Consider the following 12,224-nt stretch of genomic DNA (forward strand, 5'->3'; position numbering starts at 1 on the left):
TGATGCTTGCTATTTTAGGCTGCTGCTTGGTATGTGCTCTGTATGCAAGTCATGCTTTTATTTAGTTTTTTCTTCAGTTTTGGCCACTATTGATCTTTTGTTCGATCGAACTGAGAGTGGTTTCGTGAGTGGAAAGTGGAATTGAACAATCTAGACCTGAAACTGAGGCAGTTTTACACGAGTTTGTTTTTTGGTCTTTTAACCCTATCATTTCTCTTGTAGCCAGCATGTGTGTGCGCTTAAACTTGTTTAGCTAGTAATTTCCCCCAATTTGGCCATTACATGTGTAACTTAACTTAGCTTGTCAGAGCATGCTTCCTCGCGAAGAAGGGGGTCATGCTGAAAATTGAAAAATATTGTGAGACATTGTTTGGACTTTGAATTGGTATACAGAGAAGGGAGTGCCTGCTTGTATATATTTTACTGTTGCTACCATGCCAGACTAACAAACTGCCCAATATTGTGCCCTTCTGTACTGTTATTGAGAACAGTTCATGGTTACTAACGTAATTCATTGTTTCGCTGCAGTGGGCATACAAGTTATTATAAAGCCAGAATATCCGATAACCCCTCCTGTAAGTTATATGATTTATTATACAATCACTACTTTCCTGTTCTCTTATGCAAGAGCTGTCAATCTACTTTGCTACCAAAAAAGTTGTATTAATGAGTAATGACTGAGTTCAGTTTTCATTCTCCAGTGTTAAGAGTGTTGCTCCAAAAAAATGCTGTTTCGTAGTTAAATGGGTGCCTTTAACTTCTGTGCATGGGTTGGACATCAACATACTACCATAAGTGTTTTTTTTCTGTTGCCAGTTATTCTCCTTGGGATTGTGAGAAATAGTACTCCTTGGAGTACTGAATAAATTGTGATGCATTCAAGCAAGACATTTTAGCTAATAACTAATTGTTCTAAATGTCTGTTTCTGTCCTCATTTAGTGCTTGGTATGTCTCCTGTTCTGGGTCATGGACTTTGTGCCATGCCCACATTGGTTTTCTGTTTGGCCTCAATTTGGCCTGACAAATGATGGTCTACTAGCTGGTCTACTAGCTGGCAAGATGCTTGGTATATATATGTTGTGTTCAGTTTTGGCAGGAGTTCAGAACTGTTAGGCAAAGGTCATGTCTCCGACCATCGTGTCCTTTTTTACCTTGTCCACCCGAGAGGCCCTTGAGTTTGCTGGAATGTCGATTAACTTCCGTTCCGGCAAATTCGGGTACTCCATATGTCCTATTTTCAGCAAAGGTCATGCTGAAATTTTCCGTGAATTTTAGCATGACTTTGCTAAAAATAGGAAATATGGGGTACTTGTGACTAATGCATGGGCCGGGGTATCTTAGTAGTTAATTAAGTAGGATCAAGTGCCCCGGCGTACTTGTGACTAATGCATAGCTTTTAGGGTGCCTCGGTGTCGATAAAAACCGAAATGATGAAAGCTTAGGCTTTTAGGGTGCCTCGGTGTCGAAAAACCCTCAATGATAAAAGCTTGGCTTTTAGGATGCCTCGGTGTCGACAAACCCTAAATGATTGGACCATGATCTTGTTCCTTGACAATAACCAACTTTTTGACCAAACTGTGTTCCTATTTATAGAGAAACATGGCCAACAACGATGAGGCTGGGGGTTCGGGCGGCAAGAAATTCTGGGAGCTATCCCAGGAGATGGAGGAACAACCTCACTTGTATGAGGACGCCGCCTTCCCCACCGATCCTGAGACCACTGATGGTACCGCCGAGGATGACCCCACTGATGCCACCACTGATGGTGCCGCCGAGGATGCCACCACTGATGATGGCGGCGCACGCACAGATGGCAACCAACCGAAGAGGCAACGGAAGGACCGGCGCCCGACCGTGCTCCGCACCCTCAAGGAGGAAGTTACTGAAGTGGACTCCAACGGGAATCCAACGGCGCCCGAACGAATAGTCAAGGGGTACTCACTTCGGCTCGGGTGCATTCTCCGGAGCACCGTCTTGATCAACACCGAGAACCTCAGGCATCCTGACCGAGGGAATTTGCGCAACCTCCTCTTCACGAAGCTGCACGAATGATACAAGTTCCCCGCTGAATTTGAAAACACAAGCCTCAAAGGGAATAAAGTGAACAATGCTGCCCTCACGAAGATGAGCACGGCCCTATCTACTTGGAAAAGCAATGTGAAGAGAATGATCGAGAAAGGTGAGAGTTATGAGAAGATCAAGGAGAAAAATCCTTCGATCACCGAAGATGACTACAACGACTTCAAGATCAATTGCTCGAGCACCGCAAGCTCTGAATCAAGTAAGTGGGGGAAAGAAATGCGGGAGCTGAACTTAGGGGAACACACGCTTGGTCCCGGCGGTTACAGAGTGGCGGAGCCTATATGGGACAAGGAGGAGGCGGACCATGCCGAGCAAGGCCTACCGCCCCTCTTGAATAAATACGGTGACAAGCAGACCAGGAACTTTGTCAGGGCCCGGTACAAGAAGGACCCGAAAACAAAGGAGCTTACCACGGATCCGAAGACCAGGGCGCTTGAGCTTGTTCTGGTAAGGAATACACCCCCGCGTAATTAGCTCCATATGGTTGCATTCTAATTAATGAAGCCAAATTTCTAAATGGTTCACATTCCTTCCGCAGGTGACTGAAAGCAGTAGCGCGGGGTCGACTAAGAGCAACCCTTGGGACACCACTCTAAATAGGGCGTTGAATGTAATGAAGAACAAGGATAAGCTCAGTAAGCCGACGTCAGCTAGTCGTGTGGCTGGCAAAGGCTTGTCGACAAAATGGTCGTCATACTATAACACTGGTGGGCGAAAGGAGAAAAAGACCAGCTCAGAAAGCCAGGCGCACGAAGTTCAAGAACTCAGGGCACAGGTGGCGCGGATTCCGGAGATTGTCCAAGAGCAAGTGCAACAACAACTCGGAGCGACGATCACCGCCATTGTGCCTACCTTGATCCAGGGGATTAGTGCGTGGATTGCGGGCGGCCAACAGGGGTCACCCCCGATTCCTAGCTTCATAGCCAGCAACTCGCAGAACGCGATGGCGGGGCCATTGGTGTCTCTGGCGGAGACCGCATTGGTGTCTCCGACGCCGGCACGGGAGCTTAATGCACCCGGGTGTACGTCGGCCAGCACCTCTGCAGCAAGCGGCCCCTCCGTCAACTGCACGCCCGCCGTTGGTGGTGCCTCGACATTAGCCGAGCTCGACACCATCATCACGGTAACTAATTAAGCCTCTCTCGGCCGAGGACTTCATCTCCTTGCCTTTGACTGGGCATCCCTGACGCCTACATGTTTTCGCAGGGCGCCGCCGACGTTCCGTGCACTCTCCTGCACTTCGTGAACAACGAGTTGGTCGATGTCGCCAAGGGCAAAATCGTTCAACCGGGCAACCCCTTGTTCCACGGTACCCAGATGCCACCCAACTTGTTTAGGGTTCAACTGGTTTGGGTGCTGCCAGGCTGCGACGAGTTGTTACCTCCGATTCGACCCGTCGGGGCCGACGATGATGATGTGATGACCCTCAGCGCCTGCCTGAGCTGGCCCCTGCTTTGGGTGAAGAGCCAGATTCGTTTGGGGGCGGGGGACACCACCCCAAAGACAACACCGCCAGTCGTGTCGGCGCCAAGTCGGCCCCATGGCAAGACCGCCGCAACGGTGCCGGACATCCCTATGCCACTGGATCCAAACATGCATATGGCACAGGATTAGAACGACGACGACGATGATACATTTGCCAACGTCGATCAGTACTTTGCCGATCATGGGTACGGTGGCGACTTCATGGGGCCTCCTTCTCAAGAACCCAAGCCAACAAAAGACGTGCGCGATCTAGCTGGTACCGCGGAGAAGCCAAGTTGCAACAGGTGTCGTCTGCAGTTCAGCTCTCAGGAGACGCCTCCAGCTACCGACTTCACCGAGCCTCAGATAGGCGAGGTGCGAAATATGATCAGCCCCAACACACTCAAGAAGGCGGTCTGTGAGCAGAACTTGGTCCCATTACAGGAGAAGAAGAAGGCACGCAAAAGAAAGACTAACACGGGTGCGGGCCAGCCGGCACCGAGTACGATCCGTGCTCAGGATGGGCCACCTTCACCTGAGGATATCTCGAGGAGGGTGCATGTGGCGGGTAGGCCGATGCTACCGAGAAATATGCTCGATGCTGCAACCGGTGCTATGCGGAGTCTGCATGACAGTGTTCTTTCTTTGGAGAAGCGGCGTCTCGGAGAGAAGGATGTGGCATACCCGGTTTTCGCGGCCAAGGTGCCAGAGGGCAAGGGCTTTGTGGATAACTCCATCGGGGGTACGATCGTCCTGCGGTTTGATGACATCCATGCTATGTTGAACCTTCATCCGCTGCACTACACCTTCGTTCGGCTATTTTCGCTGAGTATGGAGATGCGGATCATTCGCGACAAGACCCCGGACATCGTGATAGTCGACCCCTTCTACATGCGTGCCAAGATCTTAGGCAGCGTTGGGGACCGACAAGTCGTGAGTTCTTACCTCGAAGGCGTCATTCTGGCAAACCAAGATAAGGATAACTTCCTCGTGCCTTACTTTCCCGAGTAAGTCCTCCCCTCAACTGCCCCGTAACATATGAATTCTTAGATTTTGATCGTTTTTATTTTAACATTCCGTGTTTTCTGCAGTGACACACGTTGCACGCTCATCCTCCTAAGCCCCAAATATTCCATGGCCACGTATTTCGACCCGGACCGTCAGTCGAACGTAGACTACACAAATGTCAAGAAGGTTCTTGATGATGTTCTCCCCGGCTACGTCAAATCTGGAGGCACCTTCACCAGGCCTATTCGTAAGTACGGCAAGCACGTGTTCTCCCACAATACGACGTTCTGCTGCGTCAAGCAGCCGCCTGGCGGTCAGAAGGGTGCCTACTACGCCATCCATCACATGCGGGCGATCGTACGGGACCATCATCAACTTCTGCTACCGAGTAGACTCAAAGATTGGGCCGCGAGCGTGTCGGCAATCCAGGACGCGGACATCAGACAAGAATTCTTTCGCATCCAGTCGGAGTTTGCGGAAATCATCCATCAAGATGTCCTTCGTACCGCGGGGCAGTTCTACCTCAGAAATCAACCGTCCAACAGTGACATCGACACAATCCTACAAATGCAGGCTGACAACGCCCATTCTTTCATGACTCGCACGATAGACGGCGGCTTCATCCACGCTCTGGTCCCTTGAGTCGAGTCGAAAGCAGTGATGCTGTGTCTAGTTCTGAAATATCGATTGGCTCATGTTGTAATTAAACTTTAATGAACTTGTAGTATGTCTCTTTGATTTCGAGAGTCGTTCAACTTAAGATGTAATCGATGCTATTAATGTCTTGCTTTTCTCTTCTGATCGTTCTGTTGCATACTTATATATTGCTTATGTATTGTCTGTGAATTGGTACTAACGTTTCGTTTGGCTACTGCATAGCGATGCCGTGGTATGTCGTGTACAAGGGTAAGGTTCCCGGAGTCTATGACGATTGGGAGGAGTGTCGGAGACAGGTTCACCGATTCATCGGTAACAGTTACAAAGGGTACGCCACTAGGGCCGAGGCCAAATCTAGATACGCCCGCTATCTAGCGGGAGATGGGAGGGATCGTTGGAGGAACCGGATGAAGACGAGTTTCATCGTGATGATGCTCATCGTGATGAACGCAGCTCTCTTCTATGTGATGGTAGTTTAGATGATCAATGTCGACTTGTAATGTGAAGACAAACTCGCGGTCTCGAGACTTGTAATATAATGTTCTATCTTTGTTCGGTCTTTTCAATTCGGAGACTAATATGATGAATTGTATTCAGAGACTAATCTTCTATTGTATTCGATGAATCTGTTGTTGATGTGTGCTGTCTATATTTTGTCCAATTATACATTTTGTAACCTGTGCAAAAAACAGAAAATTAAAAAATAAAAAAACCTAATATTCATACTAATGGCGCATCACATCATAGTGCGCCATTAGTATGCCAAAGGATACTAATGGCGCATCATTAAACAGTGCGCCATTAGTATGCCGAAGTTACTAATGGCGCATCTTGCTGTCGTGCGCCATTAGTATGCCAAAGCACCTGGGTATACATGGCCCCCTGGGAGGCATACTAATGGCGCACTATTGTATATACTAATGGCGCATCTGGGGTGCGCCGTTAGTATACCAGATACTAATGGCGCACCAGTGGTGCGCCATTAGTAAAATACACTAATGGCATGCTACTAATGGCGCACCACTAATGCGCCATTAATGGCCAAATTAGGTGCGCCATTAGTAGGCCTTTTCCTAGTAGTGAGGTGGCTAGCGGGTGTCTGTCTCTCCCACTTTAGTCGGATCGTATTCGATGAAAATGGTCCTTATGAAGGGTAAATAGAAATTGGCATATCACGTTGTGGTTTTGGCGTAGGTAAGAAACGTTCTTGCTAGAAACCTATAGCAGCCACGTAAAAACTTGCAACAACAATTAGAGGACGTCTAACTTGTTTTTGCAGCATGTGCCATGTGATGTGATATGGCCAAAAGGATGTGATGAATGATATATGTGGTGTATGAGATTGATCATGTTCTTGTAATAGGAATCACGACTTGCATGTCGATGAGTATGACAACCGGCAGGAGCCATAGGAGTTGTCTTAATTTATTTATGACATGCATGTCAACATAAACGTCATGTAATTACTTTACTTTATTGCTAAACCGTTAGCCATAGTAGTAGAAGTAATAGATGATGAGACAACTTCATGAAGACACGATGATGGAGATCATGATGATGGAGATCATGGTGTCATGCCGGTGACGATGATGATCATGGCGCCCCAAAGATGGAGATCAAAAGGAGCAAATGATATTGGCCATATCATGTCACTATTTGATTGCATGTGATGTTTATCATGTTTTTGCTTCTTATTTGCTTAGAACGACGGTAGTAAATAAGATGATCCCTCACAATAATTTCAAGAAAGTGTTCCCCCTAACTGTGCGCCATTGCAAAAGTTCGTTGTCTCGAAGCACCACGTGATGATCGGGTGTGATAGATTCTAACATTCACATACAACGGGTGTAAGCCAGATTTACACATGCAAAACACTTAGGTTGACATGACGAGCCTAGATGTACAGACATGGCCTCGGAACACAAGAGACCGAAAGGTCGAACATGAGTCGTATGGAAGATACGATCAACATGGAGATGTTCACCGATGATGACTAGTCCGTCTCACGTGGTGATCGGACACGGTCTAGTTGAGTCGGATCATGTATCACTTAGATGACTAGAGGGATGTCTAATCTGAGTGGGAGTTCATTAAATAATTTGATTAGATGAACTTAATTATCATGAACTTAGTCTAAAAATCTTTGCAAAAATGTCTTGTAGATCAAATGGCCAACGCTCATGTCAACCTCAACTTCAACGCGTTCCTAGAGAAAACCAAGCTGAAAGATGGTGACAGCAACTATGCGGACTGGGTCCGGAACCTGAGGATCATCCTCATAGCTGCCAAGAAAGCATATGTCCTAGAAGCACCGCTAGGTAAGGCACCCATCCCAGAGAACCAAGACGTTATGAACGATTGGCAGTCACGTGCTGATGATTACTCCCTCGTTTAGTGCGGCATGCTTTATAGCTTAGAACCGGGGCTCCAAAAGCGTTTTGAGCAACACGGAGCATATGACATGTTCAAAGAGCTGAAAATGGTTTTCCAAGCTCATGCCCGGGTCGAGAGATATGAAGTCTCCGACAAGTTCTATCGTTGTAAGATGGAGGAAAATAGTTCTGTCAGTGAGCACATACTCAAAATGTCTGGGTTGCACAACCGCTTGTCCTAGCTGGACATTAACCTCCCGGACAAGGCGGTCATTGACAGAATCCTTCAGTCGCTCCCACCTAGCTACAAGAGCTTTGTGATGAACTACAATATGCAGGGGATGGTGAAAACTATTCCTGAAGTATTTTCGATGCTGAAATCAGCGGAGGTGGAAATCAAAAAGGAACATCAAGTGTTGATGGTCAATAAAACCACTAGTTTCAAGAAAGGCAAGGGTAAGAAGAACTTCAAGAAGGACGGCAAGGGAGTTGCCGCACCCGGTAAATCAGTTGCCAGGAAGAATCCAAAGAATGGACCCAAACCTGAGACTGAGTGCTTTTATTGCAAGGGAAAGGGACACTGGAAGCGGAACTGCCCCAAATACTTAGCGGACAAGAAGGCCAACAACACTAAAGGTATATGTGATATACATGTAATTGATGTGTACCTTACCAGTACTCGTAGTAGCTCCTGGGTATTTGATACCGGTGCGGTTGCTCATATTTGTAACTCAAAACAGGAGCTGCGGAATAAGCGGAGACTGGCGAAGGACGAGGTGACGATGCGCGTCGGGAATGGTTCCAAGGTCGATGTGATCGCCGTCGGCACGCTACCTCTACATTTACCTACGGGATTAGTTTTAAACCTTAATAATTGTTATTTAGTGCCAGCTTTGAGCATGAACATTGTATCTGGATCTCGTTTAATACGAGATGGCTACTCATTTAAATCCGAGAATAATGGTTATTCTATTTATATGAGAGATATGTTTTATGGTCATGCCCCGCTGGTCAATGGCTTATTCTTAATGAATCTCAAACGTGATGTTACACATATTCATAGTGTGAATACCAAAAGATGTAAGATTGATAATGATAGTCCCACATATCTGTGGCACTGCTGCCTTGGTCACATCAGTGTCAACCGCATGAAGAAGCTCCATACAGATGGACTTTTGGAGTCTTTTGATTTCGAATCATTTGACACGTGCGAACCATGCCTCATGGGTAAAATGACCAAGACTCCGTTCTCCGAAACAATGGAGTGAGCAACCAACTTATTGGAAATTATACATACTGATGTGTGCGGTCTAATGAGCGTTGAGGCTCGCGGTGGCTATCGTTATGTTCTCACTCTCACTGATGACTTAAGTAGATATGGGTATGTCTATTTGATGAAACACAAGTCTGAAACCTTTGAAAAGTTCAAGGAATTTCAGAATGAGGTAGAGAATCAACGTGATCAAAACATAAAATTCTTACGATCAGATCATGGGGGAGAATATTTAAGTCACGAATTTGGTACGCACTTAAGGAACTGTGGAATCGTTTCACAACTCACGCCGCCTGGAACGCCTCAGCGTAACGGTGTGTCCGAACATCGTAATCGCACTCTATTGGATATGGTGCGATCTATGATGTCACTCACTGATTTACCGTTATCATTTTGGGGATACGCTCTAGAGACAGCTACATTCACTTTAAATAGGGCACCGTCTAAATCCGTTGAGACGACACCGTATGAATTATGGTTTGGGAAGAAACCTAAGCTGTCGTTTCTAAAAGTTTGGGGATGCGATGCTTATGTCAAGAAACTTCAACCTGAAAAGCTCGAACCCAAGTCGGAAAAATGCGTCTTCATAGGATACCCTAAGGAAACCATTGGGTATACCTTCTACCTCAGATCCGAAGGCAAGATCGTTGTTGCCAAGAACGGGTCCTTTCTGGAGAAAGAGTTTCTCTCGAGAGAAGTAAGTGGGAGGAAAGTAGAACTCGATGAAGTACTGCCTCTTGAACCGGAAAGTAGCGCAGCTCAGGAAGATGTTCCTGTGGTGCCTGCACCGACTAGAGAGGAAGTTAATGATGATGATCAAGGTACTTCGGATCAAGTTGCTACTGAACTTCGAAGGTCCACAAGGACACATTCCACACCAGAATGGTACGGCAACCCTGTCCTGGAAATCATGTTGTTAGACAACGGTGAACCTTTGAACTATGAAGAAGCAATGGCGGGCCTAGATTCAAACAAATGGCTTGAAGCCATGCAATCAGAGATAGGATCCATGTATGAAAACAAAGTATGGACTTTGACAGACTTTCTCGATGATCGGCGAGCGATAGAGAATAAATGGATCTTTAAGAAGAAGACGGACGCGGATGGTAATGTTACCATCTATAAGGCTCGACTTGTCGCTAAGGGTTATCGACAAGTTCAAGGGGTTGACTACGATGAGACCTTCTCACCTATAGTGAAGCTGAAGTCCGTCCGAATCATGTTAGCAATTGCCGCATACTATGATTATGAGATATGGCAAATGGACGTCAAAACGGCATTCCTTAACGGCTTTCTTAAGGAAGAATTGTATATGATGCAGCCGGAAGGTTTTGTCGATCCTAAGAATGCTAACAAGGTATGCAAGCTCCAGCGCTCCATCTATGGGCTGGTGCAAGCATCTCGGAGTTGGAACATTTGCTTTGATGAAATAATCAAAGTGTTTGGGTTTATGCAGACTTATGGAGAAGCCTGCGTTTACAAGAAAGTGAGTGGGAGCTCTGTAGCATTTCTCATATTATATGTGGATGACATAATTTTGATGGGAAATGATATAGAACTTTTGGACAGTATTTAGACCTACTTGAATAAGTGTTTTTCGATGAAGGACCTTGAAGAAGCTGCTTACATATTAGGCATCAAGATCTATAGAGATAGATCGAGACGCCTCATAGGTCTTTCACAAAGCACATACCTTGATAAGATATTGAAGAAGTTCCATATGGATCAGTCCAAGAAGGGGTTCTTGCCTGTGTTGCAAGGTATGAAATTGAGCTCAGCTCAATGTCCGACCACGGCAGAAGATAGAGAAAAGATGAGTGTCGTCCCCTATGCCTCAGCCATAGGGTCTATCATGTATGCCATGCTGTGTACCAGACCTGATGTAAACCTTGCCGTGAGTTTGGTAGGTAGGTACCAAAGTAATCCCGACATGGAACACTGGACAGCGGTCAAGAACATCCTGAAGTACCTGAAAAGGACTAAGGATATGTTTCTCGTATATGGAGGTGACGAGGAGCTCGTCGTAAAGGGTTATGTCGACGCTAGCTTCGACACAGATCTGGATGACTGTAAGTCACAAACCGGATACATGTATATTTTGAATGGTGGGACAGTTAGCTGGTGCGGTTGCAAGCAAAGCGTCGTGGCGGGATCTACATGTGAAGCGGAGTACATGGCAGCCTCGGAGGCAGCGCATGAAGCAATCTGGATGAAGGAGTTCATCACCGACCTAGGAGTCATACCCAATGCATCGGGGCCGATCACTCTCTTCTGTGACAACACTGGAGCTATTACCCTTGCCAAGGAGCCCAGGTTTCACAAGAAGACCAGGCACATCAAGCGTTGCTTCAACTCCATTCGTGAAAATGTTCAAGATGGAGACATAGATATTTGCAAAGTACATATGGATCTGAATGTCGCAGATCCGTTGACTAAACCTCTTCCGTGAGCAAAACATGATCAACACCAGAACTCTATGGGTGTTCGATTCATCACAATGTAACTAGATTATTGACTCTAGTGCAAGTGGGAGACTGTTGGAAATATGCCCTAGAGGCAATAATAAAATGGTTATTATTATATTTCCTTGTTCATGGTAATTGTCTATTGTTCATGCTATAATTGTGTTATCCGGAAATCGTAATACATGTGTGAATACATAGACCACAACATGTCCCTAGTGAGCCTCTAGTTAACTAGCTCATTGATCAATAGATAGTCATGGTTTCCTGACTATGGACATTGGATGTCATTGATAACGGGATCACATCATTAGGAGAATGATGTGATGGACAAGAACCAATCCTAAGCATGGCACAAGATCGTGTAGTTCAGTTGCTAGAGCTTTTCCAATGTCAAGTATCATTTCCTTAGACCATGAGATCGTGTAACTCCCAGATGCCGTAGGAGTGCTTTGGGTGTACCAAACGTCACAACGTAACTGGGTGTCTATAAAGGTATACTACAGGTATCCCTGAAAGTATCTGTTGGGTTGACATGGATCGATACTGGGATTTGTCACTCCGTATGATGGAGAGGTATCTCTGGGCCCACTCGGTAATGCATCATCATAATAAGCTCAATGTGACCAAGTGTTTGGTCACGGGATCATGCATTACGGTACGAGTAAAGTGGCTTGCCGGTAATGAGATTGAACGAGGTGTTGGGATACTGACGATCAAATCTCGGGCAAGTAACGTACCGATTGACAAAGGGAATTGAATACGGGATTGATTGAATCCTCGACATCGTGGTTCATCCGATGATATCATCGTGGAACATGTGGGAGCCAACATGGGTATCCAGATCCCGCTGTTGGTTATTGAGCGGGGAGTCGTCTCGGTCATGTCTGCGTGTCTCCCGAACC

This window comes from Triticum aestivum, chromosome 7A, assembly GCF_018294505.1.
Source record: "Triticum aestivum cultivar Chinese Spring chromosome 7A, IWGSC CS RefSeq v2.1, whole genome shotgun sequence".
Lineage (NCBI taxonomy): Eukaryota > Viridiplantae > Streptophyta > Magnoliopsida > Poales > Poaceae > Triticum > Triticum aestivum.